The following is a 27,639-nucleotide window of genomic DNA, read 5'->3' as shown; positions in this document are numbered from 1 at the left end:
AGTGGAGAGAGAGAGAGAGAGAGAGAGAGAGAGAGACAGAGGGGGAGGCTGGTTCCTGATACCGAGACACGGAAAGGCAGGGGAGGGAGAATCATAGAAAAAGACGAGCGTGGAGAGAGGGAGACAGCGAGCAGGGGAATTACACTGACCGACACACACGCGTCTCCCAGCTGACTGCTGACATTGTTGACGTGCTCACTCTCTCAAACCTGCCACGAGCGAAATACTGGAGCTCCGACGCATCGACATCGCGCGCACCCAGAACTCATGGGTTAACAGGTATGCCTCTCTCACCTTTCCACACTCTCTCTAACAGCACTTCCTCCCTCCTGACCACCGCACAGGCTTCAGTCTCAGCGCTTTTACAATCATACTCGACTTGATGTCTATCTGGATGTATGACAGAGTCATGAGCTCGCGCCTCAGCACAGGTATTCAGGTAAGTTGCGAGTTTCCCCGATGCTGGTGCGTTTGTGTTCTTTTACACGTCACTGGAGTAGACTGCGTGACAGCAACCTGTTTGACGTCTCCAGGTGAGAACATGTTCATGACAGATGATGCACGCGCTGCGAACAGCTGTCAGATGTGCAGTCATTCATTCAGGATAGAGTTTTATTGGAGTGATGGGAGACTTTCCTTTTTGTCTTGTCGACCTTTTGAACGCGCGTTACTTCATATTTCACCATTAGGAGCTTAATACTATTTATATTATAACATTTGCCGTAAGTTTTAATCCTAACATCATGTCGTTTGGGGGTCAGTGCATGTGGTGGTGGTATTTAAATGAAAAGCTCAGCTTTGGCAGTCAATGGTTTAACCCCACACTCTCCTCCCCTCATTTAACCTCCAAAAGGGGAATTTCTCCAGCTGGAAATTTCTGCTGCGTCAACACCCTAAACCTACTACCAGAAAAAGGGAAGTGGGGTTTTATTTATTTTTTACTCACTTTTTATTATTTTATGCCCTGCATAATTGAATCCATGGACTTGGCGCCTAACACTTCCGTCAACTTGAGGGGAGCGGAGTATATTCGGGTGTTCGCTGAGGGAAGCGTTAGGTGACACAAGCGCTGCCCCTCGGGTTATTGTCTCGTTTTTCCCCCGTCTGCCCCCTTAAAGCTGGTCAGTTCCGTCTTCCTCCATTTTCTCCTCGCTCACGGGTTGGTTTTAAGGGGAGCGACCCCACTTGTTTGACTCGCCGACGGCGGAACATCAGCGGGTTTACACATAAACGTCAACAATGAATTCGAACGCGCGTCTCTGAATTGATACATTTGAGTCGAGCGTTACCCGCCACAATGTATCATTCAGCGCGTCTGTCAAAGAATATAACACTCTCTATTGATTATAATGACGCCTGTTCGCGGCGTGCTGGCTCTTGTTTGCTACAGGTGCACCCGATTCTGATTGGTCAGTTGGAAATATTTGTGACTGTACAGGCGAATATGTCGAATCCAGACGGTTAAAAATCATAAATGTTACTAATCAGCGCATTTAAGTATGAAATTAGCCACGGTTATTCAACTTAATATAATATACACGGTTATTCATATTACCACACATAAGGACGTAAATGATTTTAATAGTCACGCTTTTTAAAATTACATTCATGTATTTATTGCATTGTAACTGTCCACAGTGCAAATATGAGTCAGTTGAGCAGAAGATGTGGTTATGTAAGGAACTGTCCTCTTGCCCATCTACACAGAATGAAGCCAGTGGAAACATGACAGCATCCTTTGCCAATCACTTTATAGGTTTTCTCCTCCTCTCTGACCCTCATGACCTTAGTTTTTGAATAAAGAGTTAATTAACATGCCAATGGCAATATTTATACTATTGTAGATATACAGATTTTAATGTGTCTTGATGTTAGTAGTATGTGTGTGTGTGTGTGTGTGTGTGCGTGCGTGTGTGCCTGACGTTGCTGGCAGGTGTCTGTTGTAGCAGAACAACCCGACCTCTCTCTCTCTCTCTCTCTCTCTCTCGCTCTCTCTCCCTCTCTTTCTCTGTCTCTCCTGGGATGGGAAAACAGTAATTTTAAGGTAGCCTAGAATCATTTAATGACTGCATGTACTGGACTTGTTATTTGTTATATTCTCATGCGGTCATTTTATTTGTTCATTTCTCTGATAGTTTCAATCTGTTATTAAGCACTAAAATGGGATCTCTTCTTTGCTTTCATTCTTTTCACGTGACTAGAAAATGTGTAGATATTCCACATAATTATAATGAGAAGCACTATCTAACTCTTATTCTTTCAGATGAAAGTATAGTGATTCCTGGAGCTCGTCTGGTTAAGCATGGTGCGAACGTCTCCAGGGCCTTGGATTCCCATTGAGCGCGATGTACACACTGTATTTGTGTAGCCTATTCTTTAGCAAGAGCTCTCATTCTAGAGGGCAGTGTTGGTGTTGTGTGTCAGGGTCATGTCCAGGTGTTTTGTTTCATGGAGAATCCGTGTGTGTGTGTGTGTGTGTGTGTGTGTATAAGTGGGAAAACATTTGAGGCAGGAGGGGGGCTCTGGGTCCTCTAAGCATATTGACTTCCACACAGGTGTGGCTGTATTGTGTCAACAGAAAGCAGGGGAGGGGAGCTGGTTCCTACTGCGTGGGGTAAAGGGAAGAGAGGGGCCGAAATAAGAGTAAAGATAGCACTGTGTTCTAGGAACTGCTTTAATGAAGTCGAAATATCATACCTGCCCTCACTCATCACTTAATAAGCTGTTTAAAGAATATTAAACACAAGTTAAACTCTACTGTTGGCTTGCTGTCCATTACCACAGAGAATAATTTAACGAAATGAACACTAGTGGCAGTAAAACGCCAATAACTTTTATTCCTTTTCACACAAATTATTTATAACAGGTGCTTTATTGATTATTTAACATGGTTCCTTACACAATACTATGTTATGACGATAGTGCAAACTAATAATTGTGACATTTGCATCACATAATAAGCTCTACATGACTTTTTGATATAGTAAACTTACTCTGTAGCGCACCTGGTACGGCATTACATTGAGTCCTATGAAAAAATGTGAATGATTAAAGAGCTCAACGACTCAGAATTAAGCTAAAATTGCATGTTTAGTTTTAAGTGTAGATGGTACATTAAATCAAGCACAATAGAGCATTAAGTTGCTTTGAAACAATGTATAAAGCGCAATACCAAAGTACGAACTGTACTTGTATTTAACCACATATTTTATTTTATTGTGGTGAGTTACGCATGTCAGCGCCTTAAGTTCAAGTTTCCTATACTTAATATATATTTTCCATTTTATGTGGGAAAATCCACAATGTTGGAGTTTGTTTGAATTATTTGTACTGCTATAATCAGACATGGGGACTTGTGACTTGGTGACTTGGACTCGAGTCGACTCGAGTCGCTATTTTTAGGACTTGAGACTTGACTCGGACTTGGAAGTTAAAGACTCGGGACTTGACTTGACTTGAGACACGATGACTTGAATGACTTGAGTGTTAATCACATCATGTTTTCAGTTTGAATATAAAATATATAAATTATTTTTTTAAATAAAGTTGATTACTCAGCTGGAGCGCAGGCTGAGAATAGCGTCGTGACTGGATCAGGACACTATCATCAGTCATGCCCTCTCTACCTTACACACACCACGCCCACTTAAATCAGATATCACATCACATCAACATGTCAGCCTGAGAGGTACCGAGGGTCATCGCTTTTGTCTTCAATAGAAAACTTCAAAAAACGCGTGGAAAACGCTAGTCGCGCCGCTTTCTCCTTCTTTCCAAAGCGCTCGGGCAGAAGTGCTCCTGGGGCGTCTGTCGTTGCTAAGCATCCATGACACGCTCTCTCTCATTGAAGACGCGGAAATTTCAGCAAAGTATAAATGGATTTGCAGCACTAAAAATCGCTCGCAGTAGCTCTGCTACTAAATTCGTTTCAAAATGGCAATCCATATACAGCTATGAACAGCTGTTCCTTCATCTTAGCTGAGCTTTCAACGTTGATACGGGAAAGGATGCAGCTGATTGGTTAGTTATTGTCACATGACCTGCGGTGCGCTTGCGGCATTCTGAAAAGTTTAGATGTTTTTAACTCGATGCGGTGCGACGCGCGCGCGTTGCTTCCATTATGAGCGCGCATACCGCGCGCCTACATTGGAAATAACGAACTTGCGCGCGCAAAAGACGTGATGTGAACGGCCCCTAATGATCCGCTAGCAGGCAATCAAAAAAACGCATTCCAGGGGCGGCGCTAGGGCTGGGCTAAGGGGGCATAAGCCCCGAATATTTTGTTACCTTGTCTTTCTCATAGAGCAAAACAATTAATCAGAAAAACTAATGTAGCTGCCGCGATTACCCAATCATGAGAAGTGCATATATATATATATATATATATGTATGTATGTATGTATGTATATATATATATATATATATATATATATATATATATATATATATATATATATATATATATATACAGTACAGAAAATAAATATGACGTATTTTAAGTTGTTTCATACTTTTTTGTTATGTACAGTACAGACCAAAAGTTTGGACACACCTTCTCATTCAAAGAGTTTTCTTTATTTTCATGAATATGAAAATTGTAGAGTCACACTGAAGGCATCAAGGGCTATTTGAGCAAGAAGGAGAGTGATGGGGTGCTGTGCCAGATGACCTGGCCTCCACAGTCACCGGACCCTGAACCCAATCGAGATGGTTTAGGGGTGAGCTGGACCGCATACAGAAGGCAAAAGGGCCAACAAGTGCTAAGCATCTCTCGGAGAACTCCTTCAAGACTGTTGGAAGACCATTTCAGGTGACTACCTCTTGAAGCTCATCAAGAGAATCTCAAGAGTGTGCAAAGCAGTAATCAAAGCAAAAGAAGAACCTAGAATAAGACATATTTTTGGTTGTTTCACACTTTTTTGTTATGTATATAATTCCATATATAATTCCACATGTGTTAATTCATAGTTTTGATGCCTTCAGTGTGAATCTACAATTTGCATAGTCATGAAAATAAAGAAAACTCTTTTAATGAGAAGGTGTGTCCAAACTTTTGGTCTGTACTGTACATAACAAAAAAAGTATGAAACAACTGAAAATACGTCATATTTATATTCTATACTCTGAGAGAGAGAAAGAGAGAGGAGAAAAGTAACAGTTTAATGTTGTATGTAAACTGTGTTTGAGAGAGAGAGAGAGAGAGGTGTTCAGAGAGGAGTCTGTTGGATGTTTAGCTGTTATTTGTTTTATGGACTCAATGTTGAAAATGTAAAACATTTCAAACACTGTTGGCAGAAGTGAAAAATAAATAAATTTTAGGAAGTTACAATTTTGTTTGATTCCATGATGTATTTTACTGAACATGAGTATTTACAATGCAAATCCAAATTATTTTAATTTACTGACAGTTACTTATATCTTGTCTTTTAACTTTATTAAGATCAGATTCTGCAGGTAAAATAACAATATTAAGGTGACTTGACTTGGACTTGACTTGACATAGCTTGTGACTTGACTTGACTTGACTTGCCCAAGAAAAAAATACTTGGGACTTACTTGAGACTTGAAGGTTAAGACTTGAGACTTACTTGAGACTTGCACATGTGTGACTTGGTCCCATCTCTGGCTATAATGTTTAAGCATACATGTTTAACATGTTTGTGGATGTGCGAGTGTATCTTGAGGGAGGTTCAGGCAGTTAGTTGAACAAGAAAGTGCAGTGCGGTGTTTATTCAGGGTGGTTGCGTTTGTTAATCTGAACATTTGCACAGAAAGGCACGATATGGGGGAGGAGGTGGCTGATGGTGCAGAGGGATAGAGAGACAGATAAAGAGGGGGTAGTTCAACTGGCCATGAGTGTGTGTGTGTGGTGGAGAACGGGTGCTGATGTGGGGGGTGACACGACACACAGCTGAGTGTGTATGTGTGTGTGTGTGGGTGGAGTGTATGGAAGATGGCTGCTCTCCCCGGGCTGTGGGCTGTGTTGTGTGGGTAACAGGTTAGAAAGCATGAACCTGCTCCAGCACTGGGGACCGGCTTCTCCCCCTCACTTTAAAGACCGCACAAAGCCCGATATTCTATTCATCAGCTTAGAAACACACTCATAAATACTGTACATTAAACATCTGTAGAGTACGTGTCTCGTATGAAGCCTCGCATCAATATTTAAAGCTGAACACAAACATGACTGTTCAAAACACAATTGTTGCGTTTCAATTTTTTGTTTCATTTTTACAACCTCACACCAGATGTGCAACCAAACTCGTCCCTTAACAAATTGCTAGGAGTTCTTTTGTGTGAGCGGAGATGCATACAGGTGTGCTTCACTCCCTAGAGCTGTTTAGGGGCCTGCGTGTGTGTGTGTGTGTGTGTGTGTGTATAGAGTGACAGCTGTGCTCATCAGCCACTTAGATGTGTTCATCCCCCTAGATTAGGCGCTCGGTGTGTGGGTTAAACCGGAGCCGACCTCCCTGGAACTGCCCCACAAAGACCTGTGTCCTCAGGTGCCTTGTGAATATTTCAGTGGGGGCTCTCAGGCTGTGTGGAAAGCCCTGGGGGAGAAACCAAGCGGAAAAAAAAAAGCCCCTGGAAATGAGATAGCGTACCCTGGGCAAGCGCTTAGCAGTGGGCTTTACACTCCTAGGCTGAAAAAGAGGATGTGGTTGTGAGGTTTTTGTTTCTGCGTTTTTTTCCCCTCTTCTTTTTCTCATTGCGCTCTCTTGGATTGTCCATCTTGTATAATCGGTAATTCTCTCTTTTTTTTTTCCCCTGTCTACTGGTGAAATTCAGTCCAGCTTGGCGGTTCTTAAATCGTAGCATATTCCAGTCCTGCTTTTCGGTTTAAAAAGTAACAAACACACACACTCACAAACTTGTATACAACACCCTCGCCCCTGTCGTTTCTGGCTTACTTTCTGACCACGCGTGGTCTTAAATACAGGATGTTTACACACGGGGAGCTATGCTAACCCTCACCAGTTAAAACCATACTCGTCTTCATCCTCTTCAGCCCCTTAAACATGGTGAATAAGGTTTTAAACTGAGTAGGCTTTATCTAATGCACATCCCTGCTGAGCTCTGAATGCTAGTGTTCAGTTATGAAATATGAAACTCACTGGCATGTACTTGTGACAGTTACTACCGTTTCTCCATCAGTAGTGTCACACATTTGTCAGTGTGACAAATGTGACGTCACACTCAGATTGAGAGATTCAAATCTGCTGCTCAACTGTCTCTTTTAGCACAAGGCATCTTTATTTGATTTGATTTTTAACAAGTGTGATCAGGGTTGCCAGATCTTGCAAAGTCTGTTTAAATAAATAGCATACCTTAGTATTGAACAAAATCCCTTGTGGGAGGTAATTCTTCATTTTGAATTATTTGTAAAGGTCTTGTTCTGATGCGAGTCTTCTCCTTCTTGGTGCTTGTCTTCTATTTCTACCTGTGGCTACAGTTAATAGTAGTACATATCATTATGAAAACTGCGGACTTGGCAACCCTGATTATGAAACAAGTCTAGCGTTTATATACACACATAATGATACAGCACAATATTCATTCATCCCAACAGATTCTTTGCATGCTTTCACGCATTCAAGGTATTTGACGTGGTTAAAGTTACTTTTTCAGACTTTACACTTTTCAGCTGGTTAGTTTTGTGATGATATGTAGTATTTTGGGTTACAACAGATTTGTTGAGCTTTTAATTGTAGCCCACTTGTAGTACACTCATGATAAAACTCCAATATAGTGTGGTGAATGCCAATTTAAGCATCACAATTACCACAGTTCCCAATTAGGTTTAAGGATGTTAACAAACCCCTGTATTTAACTGAGCCAGTAATCAACCGCCTATGATTTTTACATGGCAAAACAGCTTGAAATCACAGTTTTTGAAATTGTCTCGAGGATCATTTATAGAGAAACGCCTGAGGAGCAGGAGGAGCCCGAAGTGTGTAATTTCTGTGCCAACCAGAATTACAAAAATGATTTTCTAATTATTTTCACACCCCTGATGTTCCATTGTTTGGACAAACTGTCAATGTTGCTGTGCCGGTCTGGTCGAGATGTTCAGACAAACAGAAGTGTTTTGAAAGTACCACACAGACGTAGTGTTATACTTTTCAAGGAAATCAACCTAAAAATGGCTTCCTTACAGCTGTATCTGCATATTAAGTTCGGATATAAGGATGTATTTGAACAAATTTAGAAAATCTCCATGTGCTCTTCACTGAAAACCATTTGTGTCGAGTAGTAGCAATTGAGATACGACCAAAACAATAGAGCAAACAAGGAAAAGAGGTTTATTTAAGCGCTCAGTTTTAGACAGGAAAGCCTCAGGTGATTCCGTGGACCGTCTGTTGTCCACTTTCCATACCACTTTTCTCTAAAAAGCTCTGTTTATTTTTCAGAAGATGGTTTAGTCTGTCTCTATACTTTTTTCATCCCATCTTGTCTGCCAAGAGCTAACCATTAAGGGAGGGTGGAGACACTCCCAGCGCTAACACATTTACCCCACAATACCACAGAACTCTTTTCCTCCTCGCTGGTGAATTTCAGAAAGCCATTGCAATCATTGTTAGGGCGAAGGTTTCCTTTCTTCAAGACCCTTCGACGGTAGAGCTGTGTCTAAATGCGAGCTTTGAAAATTCCCAAACCCAAAGTCAAAGTTGGTTCGAGTTTGTGTTGCTCATGGCTCATGTTCCCAAATCCCCAACTGGATTTAATTCAGTGTGCATTGTCACAGTCTATCAGATCTGCACTGCCTCATCGCTTAGCAGGCAGTAGATACTGTATGTCAGGTCTCTGTTTTATTCAAATGCATTGTGTGATGTGCCAATCTGCATTAGTCCATTATCAAGGGTCGGTGTGATCCTGAGAGGAGTTCATCGCCAAGTGCTAAAGTGCCGTTAACGGGCCCTGTTTAACATTCAGCACTTCCCCCTCAACATACAATTATTCCTCTGCTCTTGCTATTAGCATGTAGCGTTTGTCTGCATGCTTTTAATTGAACTGATTTAACGTATGCCAGATCAACTAGTTTCCGTTAATTAGTTCTGTCTTAAAAGTGCCATCAGAACATGAAATATTCATCACGGTGAAGAGGTACATTTGTGGCGGACAGATAAGTGTCTCATAAGGGAAACTCTCAAATGTGATGGAAGCGATTGCGCGGGCAGGATCCTGCCTTCGTACTCTGGCGTGTTGCGTGAACTGACGATTTTCGCTGTCATTTTTCTCCGTCTTGTCAGTTGTCAAAGTGCTTCAATTGCAACTTGGATTTGCCCTCTGTGACAATACACAACAATTGCAGTCTGAATAATGTACAGCGAAACCCATGTAGTCACTTTGATGAACGATGTGAGTCAGTTATGGACTGTGTCCTTCATGCTCGACTCCCTGATCACCAGAACTGCTTTCTAGCCCTTCCCAATCCAGTGTGTTAGTCCTAAAAAAGGGGTGTTTGAAATGGTACAGGTGTGCCCTCAGTAGCCCCATTTCCCTTTTCTTCCTAGATTAAATAGGTTGCAGTTGTTAGGGAAGAAGGGGCTAGCTTGTGAATACTTTAGGGTTTAGTCAAATCATTCTATTCTATTCTATTCTATTCTATTCTGAATTTTCCAGAACTCCTAGCACCCTCAAAAATCATAATTTGAAAAAATTATTTTGTATGTATTTGTGGTTAAATCACAAGGTGCCATCACAGTATTTTTATGGGCCTTTTTATTTTTATAGGATGAAATGAGAAAGTTTAGGGTCAGAAGGTACTACCACTTCTTAATCAGTATTTTTTAAAAGCTTGTTTTTTCAATAAAAATATCTGCACATGCCTTAAACAAGATCTGTTTACTTTAAAATAACAGCTATAGAAGACTGAATTAAGGTTTTTAATTTTTAATTGTATTTTCTAGTTGTAATCATAAATCTAATAAAATAAAGTCCAAAAATAAATGTTTATTCTTCTGAATTTTCTAGTGAGCTTCTATTCTATTCTATTCTATTCTATTCTATTCTATTCTATTCTATTCTTTCTGAGATTTTCAGACCTCCTGGCAGCCTCCACTGACTTCATCATTTGCACACACACACAAAAAAAAGAAAAGAAAAATATATATTATATATATATATATATATATATATATATATATATATATATATATATATATATATATATATATATATATATAGCTATAATTTTTTATATAATAGCACCTTAAGGTGCCATCACAGTATTTTATGGGCCTTTTTACTTTCATTAAACGAAATGAGAAGAAAGGAAAGAAATGAAGGCCCTCTCCCCCTCCCGTCCCACCCAAGGGGTTGATCAGAGAAAGTGTTGGTTGGACACTCGATACCGCCACCTCACAACGTGGGAATGTGTGACTTTCTTTAAAATTAGGTTTGTGAGGTGGGCGGTGATCACCAGAGCAACACGCTAGCCCTGCTATTCCTCCACGCACGCAGCGTGCTGCAGCTTATACATCGGCCGCATGTCTCAGCCGTTATTAATCGAGCACCGTTAGCCTCTGCTGTTCAGCATGTCACACCTGAGCCATTCGCTGCCATTCAGAGCGTCGTGTGGCAAACGGACAGTACGGGACAGGAGCGAAGCGTCTGGTGACAGGGTCGACTCTTGGACACACTCGTGGTTACCATGGCAACACAAGCCTGGGTAAAAACACTGGCTATTGTTAAGCTGAACTTGATTATCAGACTTAAAACAAAAGAAGCTCTTACAGATGATGAATTATTTAGTAGGGTCATATCATCCTTGAGGAAGTTGATGCATAGTGTTTTATGGGTTAATATAAAATGCCTTTAAATCTGTTGTAAGACTTGTACGACCCACACGATCACGGATATAGTGGACTCTCGTTCTCTCTCTCTTTCTTTTCTTGCTCTGTCGCTCACTTGTTTTTCTTTTCTCATGTTGTGATTACAAATTGTCAAACCGACTAAGTATAGCCACAGTTGTGTTCCTCTTCATTTTCTCCCCCCAGTCCTCAGCAGAGAGAAGACGGAGGTGTGAAAATGCCCCTGTGTGACAGAAACAAGTCAGAGCTCACTGGTAAAGATATTAGGACATTAAGGACCATTCCTAAAACAAGATATGTTTACTTAAAAAGAAAAATGTTTCTGTTTTATTTTGTAAGTTTAAGTTTTGCAAAAAAAAAAAAAAAAAAAAAAGATTTTATACTGATTCAAATATTTAATCCTAAATTTAAACACCTCGTCCAATTTATTTATTCAATAATTTTTGGTGAAGAAAAGTCTAAATGAAAAATGTAAATATGTTTCCTAAGTCCTGGCACATAAATGATGTTGATAAAAAAATAAAATTAAGGTTGGTATTAGTGACAACGGTCAATATTTTTTTTTTTTTTTATGAAAAATCCTCAATGTTGAGCTCTATTAATTATCAGTGGAAGTGCAGACTAGTTCTAGTTAAGCTGGTTAGCACAACCTGTTAGATCCTAACCAGTCAATGCCGTAACCACTCAGATGGAAGGAACAGTTTTTACAAACACTTTATGAAGTGTTTTCCCAGTGCTTTTTCCTTGTCTGCTGCTCACAATAGTTGCTAGTGAAGGACTTGAGAAGTATGTAATCTTTTGGATGTTGAAATAACTTGTCTTAATATACAGTCAACTATAATGAAGGCATTTGTAAGTTAATTCCCCAGGAAAGCATAAACACTGCAGCTCTAAGCTGATTTCAAAACATTGCACTGTTTGTTTGAGCATCAGCTCAACCAATGATATGAGTTGGGGGCGGGGCTATGTTTCTCCGACCAATGGCAGACAGGAGAGTGTTCAGGAATCTTCTCTGAAGTGTAATTTTATGGAGTTAGTTGCAGAGAAATCACACACCTACAGTATAAAGAAAATAGATCAAGAAATGGTCTTTTTTTAATATCCTGATCAGAGATTTGAAGAGGGGCAACAGATCATTAATAATCTTTGAGGTGATGCCGCGTTCCTCTCTGTGATTTCTTTCTTTCACCGTGTATCTGTCTCCATTCTCTGCCACCCCCTCCTGTTCTGTCCCTGTCAGTTTAGTTTTTGGCGAGCTGTTAGTTAGGGGTTATCCAGTACGGATGGCTTTCAGAAGCATGCCAATGTTTTGTTGACAGCCCAGCAGTCACGCTACAAACACCCCCTCCTTTCTGTCCACCTGCACCTCTCTCGCTTTCTCTCTTTCTCTCTTTCTCTCTCTTTCTCTCTATTTCTCTCTGAGCCACTGACAGGAGCCAGTGTTCCTGATTATGACAATTAGCTTCCTGACAGACACCTCATGCCAGGACATGTTTGAGTTTGTGCGTGCGTGTGTGCGTGTGTGTTTGTGTGTGTGTGTGCGTGCGTGTGTTAGTTTTAATTTTGGAATTTTAAAAGCCTGTTAAATGTCATTTTGAAGAAATCCTTAGAGAAAGAGAATTTGAGAGTAAGCATTCTATCTATCTATCTATCTATCTATCTATCTATCTATCTATCTATCTATCAGTCTGTACTTCTTTCTGACTGTCTATCTATCATTCTGTGTATCATTTTATCTGTCATTCTATAAGTGGATGAAAGGATGAACATTGGTCCATCCCGAAAAATTTAATTACGACTGCATAAAACCTTGAAAAGTGCAACACAATTTTTTTTTATTATTGTTTAAAAATGAAATGCAACATTTAGCGAATCATTGTGTGAAGTTAGCATTCGTGGACCTGATCTGGCGCTGATGAGCCTTCCTGTTGTGATAATGGCTTGTCACAGCATGGTGTGTTGGTGTGTGTGTGTGTGCACAGGAGTGTGTGCTTACAGGAACGCTGTGGCACAGTGCAGCGTGACAACGCCGGTTTGTTGTGACACCTCTCATGGCGCGAGCTCCAGGAAGGTGTTAAAGATGAGTCGTCGATTCGTGAGGAGCGGCAGCCGAGCTTCAGGGAGTCATCGGCGCAACATTTGGTGGATTTGAAATGATGACTGTGTGCGTGTGTGTGTGTGTGTGTGGGGGGGGGGGGGTGCAAGTGTACACTCATAAAAAAAGAAGAAGAAATAAGTGGGAGAATGAAAGACAGCAAAAGAGAAGGAAGAGGTGGAGATCGTGCTGGAATTTGACTCCCACTCAGTAACGAGGCTCGTCATCAACCTCTCAACCCAGCTCTTAATAGTCCCTCAGCGAGGATGGTCAGATGAAGACACACAAGTGAATTCATTCAATTTAAAAACGCCTTGCAGTTCTCCTGTTTGCAGTGTCACAACACACATCGCCGACGCTATCCAAGCAGTTGTCTATGTGAAGACTACACCGCACAAACTCATTTTCTTGAAATCAGTCAGAAATTTGTCTCGGCTTGTTGTCCAGTATAAAATCATTCTTAAAACAAAATGTATTTACTTGAAACGCAAAATAGTGTGGGATCTTAAGATATTATTTTGTACCTTAATTAATTTACCTCACTTAATGTTGTAATATTTCTGTTCAAACTTAGTAAAGATAATTTGAATAATACCTTTTCCTGGTTTTAGAGACAAGGCTTAGGACTTAAGGATTAAGCTTAGTCCCAGACTAAAATGTAAACCTGAGCTGTTTCATCTGAAAGAAACTTGTGCTGATTGAGCTTAAAATATGTCAATGTTTATTTTTTTAAGGCAAGTTTGTAAAATGTACTTAAATGTCCTAATTAAATTCTGGCCTAATACTGGCTTAGTCTAAGCCCTGTCTGTGAAACCAGGCCCTTATGTAGTTTTGTTTCACAAGTAAATGTATTTTGTTTTAAAGTTCGGTAACACTTTCTATGACACCCGTATTTATAATACGTTACAAAGGTATTCTTAAGGCATTGTAACAAATGCATAATGCATTATAAAAAAAAAAAAAAAAAAAAAAAAAAACGTATATGTTGTATCATCTCATAAATATTCATAATAACAGTTTTAATGTGTTAGAATATTTACGTATTTGTGGTTATAGCTTTTAAGAATATAATGATTTTATAACACAATGAACACGTTTCATTTACTTAAGTTACAATGGATTATATTTCTCATAACTATAATGTATTACAAGTCTCTTATAATGTATTATAAATCTTGCCATGTTACTAATGTTACTTTACTTAAAGCTGACAAAGACCACTTATAATAATAATAATAATAATAATAATAATGTTAATGTTAATAAAGTTTCTCAAACAACCATGAGATCAGATATCAGATCAGATGAATTTGTAATGTTACACATTTGCTTTAGTTGTAACTATTTTTATTGTTATATCAGTTTGATTATTTGGGTCTATTTTTGCATTTGAAAGTATTAACTAGCTCCAGGCAAAATTAACGTCAGCCTCACAGGAAATACTTAAATAACACTCAACACCTAACCACTCACAAGATAAGAAACTGTGCAGGTCTTAAATAAACCTGTCACATATGTCAAGACATGATGATATCGTCCATTATAAATGTAAAAGTAGATGGTGTTATAAATAATCAATACTCTTAAAAGTTAGAACACAAATACATAAGTTTTATAAAGTATTATAATTGTTATGAATATTCATGAGACACAACTTTTATATATATGAGTATACACTTTTTTTTTCTTCATTGTGGGGTGAAATATGACCTGGACATGTGGACACGTTCTTGGCAGGTGTGATTCCCCCCTCCATGGCCTTGTTGCCAGTAATGGGAGAGGATATGTGACAACCAGGACCCCACACAGAGGGACTCTCACCCTTCTCCCCAAACCCGCTTTGAACACTGAATGTATATGGTGTTTTAAGCGTAACCCTGTATGGACAGTTAGTTCCCGGCACGCTTGTGTGTGTGTCCTCAAGCTACGACCGTAAGTCACCCCAGAACAGTTCTCCAGGACCCACCCCTGTTTATTTTACTGGCAAATCCAATCTTGACTCCCTCCATAACGCCAACTCTCATGAAACAAAAGCCACTCTGTCAGGTTATCTCCCGCTAACCTCCCCTCTCTCTCTCTCTATCTCTTTCTCTCTCCCCCTCTACCATTTTCTCTTTTCATTTTCCTACAGTGGTAATGAGATGTTTCATTATTTGCATTTCACAGCTTTTAATAGCGAGAGAATTTAGGCTAAGCCCTGGGTTGTCGAAGAGGGAGCCTCCACTGGAGACATGGCTGGCTTCAGGGCCTCTGAGGCAGTGAATAGCCCAGAAATACACTAGGACAGAAGGAAAGAGGGAGGGAAGGAGGGAGAGAAAGATGGAGGACAGAGGCCAGATAGCATCACGCTGCAAGAAGTGCCTCTGCCAGGACCGGTTTTAAGGGTTAACAGGTTAACTACTTTTTGCCTGGCCTTAACACTTTCCACTGCATTTTCATTGGTTAAAGGAAAAAGAGGCTATTTTTAAAGGGGAAAGGCATTAGTGAAGCCGATGTGTTGTGGGCTGATTCTGTGATTATAAAGAGACTAATGAATGCAGTGTTTCTGTAACACACAGGCATTGCCAGCATACCTTCCGAGGGAGTTTGTCGCAGTTCTTCGAGGTGTAGATCAATGGAAATGTTTACCCGGCGTTTGGGGAAAGTGTGCCAGAGCATTACTAAAGAGTAGTGATAAGGCCTTCGTGTGCTTATGAGTTTGCATGGGAGTACAGATCAAAAGTAGCTCTACCTTCATTTCCAAAATGGAAAAAAAAGATCTCGCGAGTTTGTATTTTGCCACGTTGATTTTAAAACCTCTCTGGAATGTCCAGCCACATCCAAACTTTATAGAGTGTGCGTATTTGTCAATCATACCGGTTCTTCTGCTGTAGAAGTAACAGCGAGTCATATGAATTGATGAATATGAATGAAATATGAATGAAATGACAAGTAGTGAAAATGGCAAGTAGTGCAAACTGAATTTGGTGGCAAAAACTCATGTATATGACATGTTAATGTTGTCACATTTCCTATTATCTAACATCCAAACACTTAAAATATCTGTTTTATGAAAATAATTTAATTCTTTTTAGTTCTTGCTGCTCAAACAGTAAAGACTGGCACTAGCAGCAAGGAATTGGGTTTGATTCCCAGCGAATGCAAGAGTTTAATGTACATGTGGCAGTTGTGAATGTTTCTATTATTACTGTTATTTAGATAATAACAATGATTCTAGATGATGGAATGACGAAAAAGCTGTCGAGTCCCGTGTGAACGTGGAGAAGTTAAGAGGCCAAAACTTGCCGTTAGCGTGAGAGGGAATACCTGAAACTCTCCGCTAAGTTTTAGCAGGTGAGCTCAGGGCAAAGTCTCATTGAGAAGTCCAGGGTAGGACCTTGCAGGACCTCAGTTTAGCAGAGAGCACGGCGGGACGAGGCCTTGATGTGAACCGGTAAACACTCCAGTCTCTCTTCTGTCCCTGTTTCACACCACTCTCCCGACACTCTGACCTATCCAGCGTTTCAGCACGGACTCACCTTCACTGCTCCGGCTTAATGCTCAAGAGGAGGTAAAGGAGGACGTGGGTGGGGGGGAGAGAGAGGTGCTGAGCCGGGTGGGGTTAAGACTCTCAAAGCCTTTTAGATCCGCTCTCGTCACATTCTCGGTGGTGTGACAGGCTCTTGTCACCTGGGCCAGCTGGAGTCTTGCCTAAAGACAGACACAGATAGTGCTGCTCAGTCTATTAGGAGATATAGGGTCCGCTCACAGAGAGAACTCTGGGATCTTGGCTTAACAAATCCAAAATGTTCTTGTTCTCATTATTTTATTAATGTATTTATTTTTCTAAAATGTTTTCTCTTTTAATATATATCTTAAAATGTAATGGATTCCTGTGATGCAAAGCTGGATTTCCAGCATCATTCCTCCAGTCTTCAGTGTCACATGATCTTCAGAAATCAGAATCTGTTGTTTTGATGCTCAAGAAACATTTCTTATTATTATCAGTGTTGAAAAGAGTTGTGCTGCTTCATATATTTGTGGAAACAATTATAAACAAAATCAGGATTCTGTGGTGAAAGTTCAAACGTACGGCATTTATTTAAAATACAAATCTTTTGTAATATTATAAAAGTCCTTACTGTCACTTTTGATCCATTTAATGGATTTCTGCTGAATAAAAGTATATATATATATATATATATATATATATATATATATATATATATATATATATATATATATAAAGCTTTTAAACAATAATGTATATAAAGACTTTTCTTTCAGTGCTTTTGCATGCCACAAAAAACACTTTCTTTTAATCATCTTCATTTTGGAGCTCATCTTAGCAAATATTCATACATGCAAGTAACGGCAATAATGTTGAATAATAGATCAGCATATTATAGAATTTAATTAAATGTTGAATTGACTGGTAGTCCTGATTATATTCAACATTTATATGCTGAAAACACCATCAAAATGGCAGCACATAAAGTATCTGAGACGTTAAGTCGCTCTTGCTGCAGTCAAATATATTTCCCCATGTCCCCCATGTTATTTATCTATTAATCCTTCTGTACCTAGAACAGATTGTGCCAGAGAACATATCGTAACTCACTTCCATTTAGCTTGCTTTGAGAGTGAAGTAATCAAACTTGGTACTTTTATCATTATCATTTTCCATTATGGTTTCAAACTTTCATTAATATTAAACATTGGTGCATTGTATAGACCTTGTTACTAATACAGATCATCTTTGGTTTATGTGTTTTAATATATATTTATATTTTAACATACAGTTGGTACGGAAACTATTTAGACCCCCTTAAATATTTAACTCTTTGTTATATTGCAGCCATTTGCTAAAATCATTTAAGTTCATTTTTTCTCTCATTAATGTAGACACAGCACCCCATATTGACAGAAAAACACAGAATTGTTGATATTTTTGCACATTTATTAAAAAAGAAAAACTGAAATATCACATGGTCCTAAGTATTCAGACCCTATGAGTACTTATGAGCAATGCATGTTGTGCTGATATCTTAATAATTAATATTATAAATAGCCGTAACTGTCTTGTCAATGGAGTGTATCAAAGCCAAAACACTTTTTCTTCTCATAAATTGCTTGTCTATTTATACTGCTACCCTAATAGTTATAAATAGTGAGACTAAATGCATCCACCTTTTATCCTCAGCTCATTTATCTCTATATTTGTCGTAACACTGCATTTTTATCATGATTTAAAAGATACCCCAGCGTAGCACCCGTAACCGTATTTAACTGTGCTTAATCCTCATTTTCTCTTTTGTTTTATTTGGCTAATCTTTTAAACCAGTACTTCTTGTTTAATGAGTCATTTACTTATTTTTTTGTCTCAGTCAGACCACATTTAAACAGCAGTTTGTTCAGTCAATTAATGATTTTACCGCCAGCTGTAAAGCCAATTTAAGGGTATGCTTGTAGTCTTTGCCTGATTAAATTTAGCTGTTTTATGACTTAAAATGCAGCAGCTGAGCTTCGTGAAGCCCTCATAAAACTTTCATGAACTCTGAAAAAAAAGAAGGGTTTTTTCGCATGTTGGATACTGTTTCTGCTATTTGTTTTTTAAAGGCCTGCACCCTTTTTGTTCCACTTTGCCTGTTGCCAGCTCTGTGAAATTGGGGATTAACCCCTCGGATAATGGCCCTGATGTCCAGTTGAGTGGTTTAAAATGACTGGCTTCCTGAGAAACACACTGACGCATACATGACTTACACCCTCTGAGCGCTCGCTGTCTCCATCTTCCCATTTCTGCCACCTCCTCGTATGTCACGACTAGCCTTCCCACCATCAGAAACGAAAAGAAAAAGAAAGAAAGTTGGCCATCTTTCCCCCATCCCCTCCAAGAAAATCAGAACCACCTCAACAAAAATAAGGAAGAGCATACATAGAAGTATATGCATGAGTGTTCATGTTAAAGTGTGTGTGTGTGTGTGTGTGTGTGTGTGTGTGTGTACTTGGCCGGAGGAACCCAGTCACTCCAGATCTGAGTGTTTGCGGTGACAGGAACTGTAAGCGGTGTTGGCACTCTTTAACACTCTATCCTTGGACTCTTAGGCTGCTCTGGCCTCCATTCTTTGCACACTTCTTCCCTCCAATCCCATTACAGGCCTAACCCTAACCTTAACCTTACTACTACAACTTCTTACACCTTCTATTTTGGTACAGACGAAAGCTGGGCTGCAGTTAGGCTAACTGTGAACTCAGTAGCTGCGATGTAATGCAGGGTAGATAATATCATGATGTTGTGCTCCTGGTGCTGAAACATTGATGGATAGTGGTTATCAACCCTTATTAAAGCAATTGCTTCCAATCATGTATAATCATCTGAACAACACTGTTAGATGATGTAGTTTCACAGGGACAATTTCTGACCATTTCACTGTAATTGAATGCAGTCAGAGAGCTTCATTTAAAGCCATCAGCCTACTTTTGGAGAGCAATTTTTTTTTTTTAAGTCAACATCAAAATTGACCCTATTAAGTTTTTGGTCATGTTGTGAATGAAATCTGTGCACATTATTTCACCAGTCACATCAAGACCACTTTTTGCTATCCAGTCAAATCAAGACACGCCCTACACTATTTTGACATTTAATGTCTCGTTTCACTTGTAAAACAAAGGCATGTATTAATTTTAACTCTTTAATTTGTTGGTTAATGCAATGGGCTTTGATGGCTATTTAACATCACAAAGTATTGCTCTTGCATATAGCCTTTCCCACAATATAAAATGTAAAAAATGGTCTTGCACTTGCGCACCGTATGGTTCACCAAGGTTATGTGAACCTGCTGTCTATTATGCATTTCTCTTTTAACACTCTTTCATTTTGTCTAACAAGCTTCAGATGCTTCTTGTTCCAGTGAAGCAGAAAATCTGATTAGTCCGACTGCACTCTGTCTCATTCAGTGTTTAGCCTGGTTACACGTCTGTCAATTGTGTTGTTTATGTTTATTGTTGTGTTGCACTTGATTGCCCAGATTGTCATGTAACTCAGTCGGCCAACGAAGAGATATTAATATTCATTGTTGGTTGTACAGTTGAAGTAGTTCTGAGTTGTCACATGAAAAGAACTGACTAATTTGGGGAGTCTGGGGTGCAAAGTGCCATTATTTACTGAGCTGTTACTTCTCATTGTCAGTGAAAAATAAATTGGTCTTGGGGGTTAAAAGGGAATAGATGAAAAGACTTCTGATGTTAAAGGGATAGTTCATACAACAATTCTGTCACCTTTACACTCTCAGAAAAAAAAGGCAAAAGCCACTAGGGTGGTACCCTTTCAAAAGGTGCTAAATTGCACCGTTTAAGTGCTAAGATGGTACCATTTAAGTGCTAATATGTACCTTTAAGATATACAAAGGTTTACAATTTGAAAAGGTTCCACCCCAGTGACAGCTTTTGGACCTTTTTTTTTCTGAAAGGGTATGTTGTTCCAAAAAAGTTTGAATGTTCTTTCTTAAGTGGAACTTAAAGGTGGAATCACGTTTTTAGGTGACCTGTCCCTTTAAATTAACAACATTGCTCAATTGTTGTTAGTGATGGGAAGTTCGATTCTTTTTCCACGAACCGGTTCTTTCAGACGGTTCGGTTCAATAAACCGGTTGAAAAAACGGTTCAGCGGTTCTTTTACGCTCTACGTAATGACGTCAATGCCGATGATGTAATGGCGTCGCGTCTATCAAACATTCAAATATATAAAGTCAGTAATCAACTTTAGTCAGTTAAAAACCTCATATTCATGAAATGTTTACATTTAAGTTTTGCAACAACGCACCGAAATAGAGTAACAGCAATAATGTGCTTACGAGGATTTTAGTCTTGAAGATATAAAGTAAATTAGGTGTCATCAGCGCAGAAACCATGATCCACTTACTAAACATAATCCATTGCGATGTATTTGTTATTTAATGAACTTACGTTTCGCCAGACTGCCCTTCATCCAAGCCCTCGAAATAACCACGCTCATAACACTAGCACAGAATCAATCACCAAAAGAATCAGTTCGGTTCAGACGCTCTGTGTGTCACGCATGCGCAGTATTATCAGTTCCTCGGTTCTCGAATCGGACGCATCTGACAGAAACGGTTTTCAGTTCAGTGTACTGATGATCCGGAAACCGATGCAAACGGTTCTTGACTCGAAAATGAGAATCGCTCTAACCACCACGTGCTGCAGTTCAGTTTCATCAGCTGCTCTACTCGTGTTTATGTTCTGTTTACTAAAAACATCATTAATTATAAATACAGTACAGATATTTCATAAATCATCCCTTATTCCTATTAAACATAGAGTCTTTAGAGTCTTAATTATTGTCCAACTTCCCTGAAAAACCCCTTTGGCCTATACATTATGCACAATATACAGATTAGAAACATTCATCTAAAAAAAAAAAAAAAAGTAAAATAAAAGTTATTTTATCACACTTTCCGATGGTTAACAAAATACTTGAAAAATTACACGCATGCGCAGTATCATCAGTTCATTGGTTCTCAAATCGGACGTGTCTGAAAAAAAAAGGTTTTTGGTTCAATGTACTGGTGATCTGAAAATCGAAGCAACCGGTTCTTGACTCGAGAACGAGAACTGCTCCAGCAGTGGACGTGTTCGTTCATCATCTGGCTCGGTTCGGTGTTCATCTTCAGTTCGGTCTTCACAGCAGTTCAGTCAGTGTACTGTTTGAGTAAATGCATTACTCCGGGATATTGGTTTATTCTGACTCAGAGGGAGTGTCAGTCATGTTAAAAAAGTTAACAGCTTAAGTCATTTGTGGATTAATGCATATTAGAGAAGCGAACCGTTTCAAATGATTCAGTTTGATTTGGTGAACTGGTTCAACCGGTTCACTAAGAAGAAACGTTTAAAATGAACGATTGGTTCACGAATCCAGACATCAATGAAGTGCACTGCAGAATGACTGCATTATAGCAATCAAATAAAAAAAAAGCCTCAAGCAAAGCAGTTGGAGGCTAACTTAAAACTATTAAATAGGGGGAAAAAAAGTCACTTGTCACTGTCATTCTCTTCTTCTTTCAGTCTTCCAAGAAAGGTGTATTTGTACAAGTGGACATGGGAGAGGCAGAAGATTGATTTGATCTTACAAGCCATCAGGTTGAGAGGAACTTTCCTAAACATGACCTGAAGTGTGCCGGCCCCGCAGCAAACGCTGCTGTCACTATAGTGAACGGAAGCTGTCATGATGCAGTCAGGCAGATGCGAGCTGACAGCCTGAACGCTCACAAAACAAATCATGCCCCATTTGGTAACACTCCACGTCCCTGTGATTTAGCCCCAACCAGGATGGCTTCTGTGCTGCTCATAGAGGATGCTAGTAGGGAGGAGTAGCCTACTGGGGATATCGGTGTGTATGTGTGACAATGTCGGTGCATCTTCATGTAGGAAGTTGCATCTCAGTGAGTGTCAGTGATTAGTAAGAAATGCTAGTTCAGACATCTACTCATGAATCAGTTTATGGGTGAACCTTACAAAGCCTGGATAATGTTCAATTCTAAAATCCAAAGAAAAAGCAAAACAAGAAATCACATTTTCACAAAGAAGTTTTAAAGCATATTTTTATGACCATTAAAGGAATAGTTCACCCAAAAGTTAACCTTTGCTGAGAATTCTCACCCTCAGGCAATCCAAGATGTACATGTAGATGTGTTTGTTTCTTCTTTAGAATAGAATGGGAGATATTTGGAATAAAAATAATCCACACCACTCCAGTCCAATAATTACATTTTGTGAAGTGAAAAAAAATGTGTTTTTTAAGAAACAAATCCATTTTAAGACAAGACAAGCATTTGTGTGTTTTTTTTTTTTTAAGAAAATAACCGTTTAGCTAGATAAGACCCTTTTTCCTCAGATGGGGTTGTGTAGAGCCCCTTGAAACTGCACTGAAACTGAAACTGAAACTTGACCTTCAGCCTGTTGGGTTCCATTGAATTCCACTATATGGAAAAAAAAATCCTGGAATGTTTTCTCAAAAACATAAATTTATTTTTGACTGAGGAAAGAAAGATATGAACATCTTAGATGACATGAGTTAATTATCAGGAAACTTTTATTCTGAAAGTGAACTACTCCTTTAATGGCCTGGAGTTATCTGGATTACTTGTGGATTATTGTGATGATTTTATCAGCTATTTAAACTCATTTTTACAGCACCCGTTCACTGCAGAGGAACCACCGGTAAGTGATGTAATGTCAAATTTTTCCTAAATTACGCTAAATTAGTGTTTGCAGATTGCATCAATATGCCAATAGGTAGCAACAAGTCTTCATGTATAAGTCAGTGAATCATTCACTTAGCTGATTGCGTAGAAAAAACAGACAAAGTAACTGGCAATATTGTGTCTAAAAGAAAAGTTGCCGATGTGTTGTATAAAAGCAATAGTGTTGCTTGTTACACCGACTTCTCAGAAATTATTCAAAATGTCTTTACTAGTTTGAACATGACATTATTAAATTGGTAACGGTGTTTTGGATGCATTGCAGGCTACAGCCATTGCACAGTAATTGTAAAAAAGAATAATAGTTTGAATGTTTTTCCCCCCAATTTAACGCTTTTAGACCCTTGGAGGCCCAGGAATCTGCAGACTATTTTTTGCAACCCTTTAGGGGGGAAATCTGTCGAATTGTGTGAAATAGATTTGGTTAAATACTTAAAAATGGTTAAACATTGAGCTGAGACTACTTCACTTTTATTATAGCTGACAGCATTATCACATTATACCATATATTTAATAAACAAAAAACACAATTCTGCTGAGTTCTACAGGCAGAGATTGCATGTAAACAACTTTAAAATGGTTTAGTAGTGTGACTATTGACAGTCCCTGACATTGCTGGTAACCTCTTTTGCATTTCGAAGAATCTTAAGATTGATATTAAATCAAGTGAAGGATTGCTTTTTCATGGAGCGCAGCATCAAAATTTAGAAATTCTCACTCATCACTGAAAACCTGTCTTCATAAAAGACACCTACGAGCACAAAACCTGAAAGAAGAAATTGACCATAGCTTTGAATTGTTATTACTAAGGTCTTCTATCTCCGTAAAAAGTCATTTAAGCACTAAATGTCACTAAAATGCCATTCTGAAGTAGGTGACACGCATTGGCCAGCTCTGATGGCTTGTGGCTGGTTGTCTGCTGGGCTACAGCCATCACCTTTCCTCACTAAAAATGAATTATCTGTTTGGCAGCTCCATTTTCCACTTTATTATTCAACTAACTCACAAAATGGTAATTAAATGAAACAATTTAGTAACAAAAAAAGAGAAAAGTGAGAAGAGGAGAGGCGATGATTGTGTTAAAGTACTTTACACACTCGCTGGGTGATTTTATTTGGCAGCTAATAAAGCGAACAGAGAAAAACATCATGATTAAAGGGTTGAACAGTGAACACCTGAGCATCTCTGCTATAATCATTAAGATAGAGAGGGGGGAGGAGAGCTAGATGAGGCAATGCATTGTTCTTGAATGGGTACAGAGGAGAAAGAGAGAGAGAAAATATAAACACACGACACACTCAGCTAGGATGGTGGGGGAAGCATGGGGAAAATCTCTCAAAAACGGTCAAAAATTACTCGGATTGCAGTTCACCCCCCAAAATATTTTTTTTTATGAATTGCATCATGATGTTATTTTTATGACAGTTAAGCACATTTTACTTGTACTGTATTAATCTGAGCCTCCTGTTCAGTCATTGGCTGTGTTTGGATTGGTTTAATAACATTACTGTTCTATATCTGCAGTATGTAGTATGTCTACTGTGCACAGTATTTATAGAATACCAGGATTGCCCAAATGGGCAACAAACAACATAAAACACTGTGCACAGTACTGTATCTCCCAATGTAATGCACTCAATTTGATGTAACATTTCTAATGTGACAAATTACCTGGCAGCTGGTAGCTGTTGTTTGTTGGATCTGTCAACACAAGCTCTGTCAAAACAGAATTTGTTGATTACAGCAGAAAATAATTTTATACGCAAACCCAGTTTAAACAACTTTACATATCAAACAATACAGTTGTTTTAATTGAATATAAATGTCTTCGTATTTTTTCCCTAAAACCCTCCAGAGACTGGCACATCCATTGCAAGTTAATTTATGCATTTTTGCTTTCACAAGTCAAAATGATTTTCTCTTTATGACAAAAATAATGTCCCATTAAGCTTAACTTTTGAAGTACATTTCCTTAAGTCTTAAATTGCAAAATGCAAAATAATAGTTTCATTGATAATAATAACTGGATGGCACGCATATGGTCATAATATGGGACAACAATTTATTATTGCATACTACTTTTTAAAATGGCATTATTAATTGTTTAATAATGTCCGCTGTTTCACAGTAGCCTACTATTAGTGTAAGCTGGTATTTTGTTCCAGACATAGCTATTCTCTCTTTATGCAGGAACTTGTGGTCTGTTTCTTGCATCTCCAGCAACTTTACTAACCAGGGTTTGTGTATTGTGTGTTGTCCTCCTTTAGACTCTGTTCAGAAGAAGCAGCCACCCGTTAGTCCAATGAATAACCGGAAGGAAGACATGGAGATCACGTCGCACTACCGGCAGCTCCTGCGGGAGCTGAACGAGCAGCGGCAGCACGGCATCCTGTGCGACGTATGTGTGATCGTGGAGGGCAAGATCTTCAAGGCGCACAAGAACGTGTTGCTGGGCAGCAGCCGCTACTTCAAAACACTTTACTGCCAGGTGAAGAAGGGCTCGGAGCAGCAGGCCACCATCACACACCTGGACATCGTCACAGCTCAAGGCTTCAAGACCATCCTTGACTTCATGTACTCCGCCCACTTGGCGCTCACTAGCAAGAATGTGATTGAAGTGATGTCGGCTGCCAGCTATCTGCAGATGACCGACATAGTGCAGGCGTGTCACGGCTTCATCAAGGCAGCTTTAGACATCAGCATTCGCTCCGAGCTTTCAGACGAACTTGCGGATATTGAGATGGGCAACGTGGTGAGCTCTATGGGAGGTGGGACTGGGCCTGGTGTGGGTGGAGCCTCGGAGGCACTGGCGTCCATGATTTCGGCCCGCAGTTCCTCGCCGTGGTTGGCCAGACGCACCAGCCCGGCCAACTCATCTGGAGATTCAGCCATCGCTAGCTGCCACGAAGGCGGTAGCAACTATGGCAAAGAGGACCAGGAACCCAAAAGCCATGAGAGCCAGGAGGATGCTTGTTTGCAGCCCTTGTGGCCTACTGATTACCGTTCTGTCCAGGTCAAAGAGGAGCAGGTCTCCCCCTCCAATCTGCAAGATGGGGCTGGCCGAGGGGCACAAGGCATGCCTGGAGAGCATAGTGGACGAGGAGAGGGGGGCTGGCAACCTCCAGGCTCAGGCCGCAGGAAAAACCGCAAGAACAAGGACACAGTCAGGCACATAACCCAACAGAATGAAGGGGACAGTCGGACGGCATCGCCACTGCCATCCATGGTCTCCAATCCTGGCTGGAGCTACGGCAACCAGGACATTTCAGGTAGGATTACAATATTTTATGGTGTCAACATATCACATTATGTAACTGGGAAACATTTTGCAACTTCATTGGGCCGACTGTTGACCTTTCATCAGAGGATGTTTGGTCTTGCAGAACAGAATGAATATGCATACTTCCCTACTGTATAGTGCAAAAAATGGGCAACTCCGGTTATGAAAAGCCACGGTCCTGCAGAGTTTAGCTCTTTCTCTAATCAAGCACACTTAATTTATTAGTAACTCTGAATACTTTGGTTAGATATTTCAGCTATGTTTGATTTGGGATGGAGCTAAACTCTTCAGGAGAGTGGCCCTCCATAACCAGAGACCCCAAGGACTGGAGTGGCCCATACCTGATACAGTAGGTGAAAAGTACATGAAATAAGTTCCGAATCCTGGTAATCATGAAACAGTAGGCGAAAAGTACCCAGATGACCTACTTCTTTCCGAGAGATACTAAAGTACACATTCAATGGACACTTCACTGTCCCATGAGGCTACCGGAGAGGAGTTGTGAATGGCAGTGAAGCGCTGACGGCGTAGGTGGTGGATGTAGTACATACATTCATACTACAATATGTGGACTATACTTTTTAACGGTTACATAGTTTCTCTTTGCAGTACCTAGATGGTATACAATTTCGGACACACCTTAAGCGCCTACTTGGCAAGCACTGCCTCGTGGATCCCGTGAGAGTGAACTCTCCTGGAATACTTTGCCACCGTGTTTGATTGTATAATTCAAACCCAGATAGAAATAGAACTCTGATGAAGATGAAAATTATTGTTGTAACACTAATAGTATAACAGCATGACAAACTACAGATTGAGGTGGGGAATTTGGGGTTGAAAAAACTAATTTCCTCATTAATATCGGAAAGACACATGGGACGTGAGGCAGCCTCATCAACCTAAAAACAAAATCCGTGCTGAGGAACAGATCACGCCAGCGAGCGGGGAGGAGGCCCTACCTGTCTCGGAGACTGTTGCTTATAGGTATGTAGATCATTAAAAGTGTGGCAGCTCTAATCTCTGGTGTATTTGTGCAGGCCGACTGTGAAATGGGCACACACACACTTTCAGAAAACAGGATAATTGAATTGACCTTGGTGGCAGTGTGAGGATTAAATTGTATGTGTGTGTGCAAGTGTGTTGGGACGGGGGGTGCCCCAAGGTCTTCTGAAGTGTGGAGAAGAAGGGATAAAG

General features: G+C 39.8%; 1 pseudogene; it reads left to right on the top strand.

The window, feature by feature from the left end:
- Nucleotides 1–26,598, top strand: LOC113075732 (zinc finger and BTB domain-containing protein 46 pseudogene; annotated as a pseudogene).
- The last annotated feature ends 1,041 nt before the right edge of the window (nucleotides 26,599–27,639 follow it).

Source organism: Carassius auratus, unplaced genomic scaffold (genome assembly GCF_003368295.1).
Source record: "Carassius auratus strain Wakin unplaced genomic scaffold, ASM336829v1 scaf_tig00017573, whole genome shotgun sequence".
In the NCBI taxonomy this organism is placed as follows: domain Eukaryota; kingdom Metazoa; phylum Chordata; class Actinopteri; order Cypriniformes; family Cyprinidae; genus Carassius; species Carassius auratus.
This window is presented reverse-complemented; position numbering and strand designations above follow the sequence as displayed.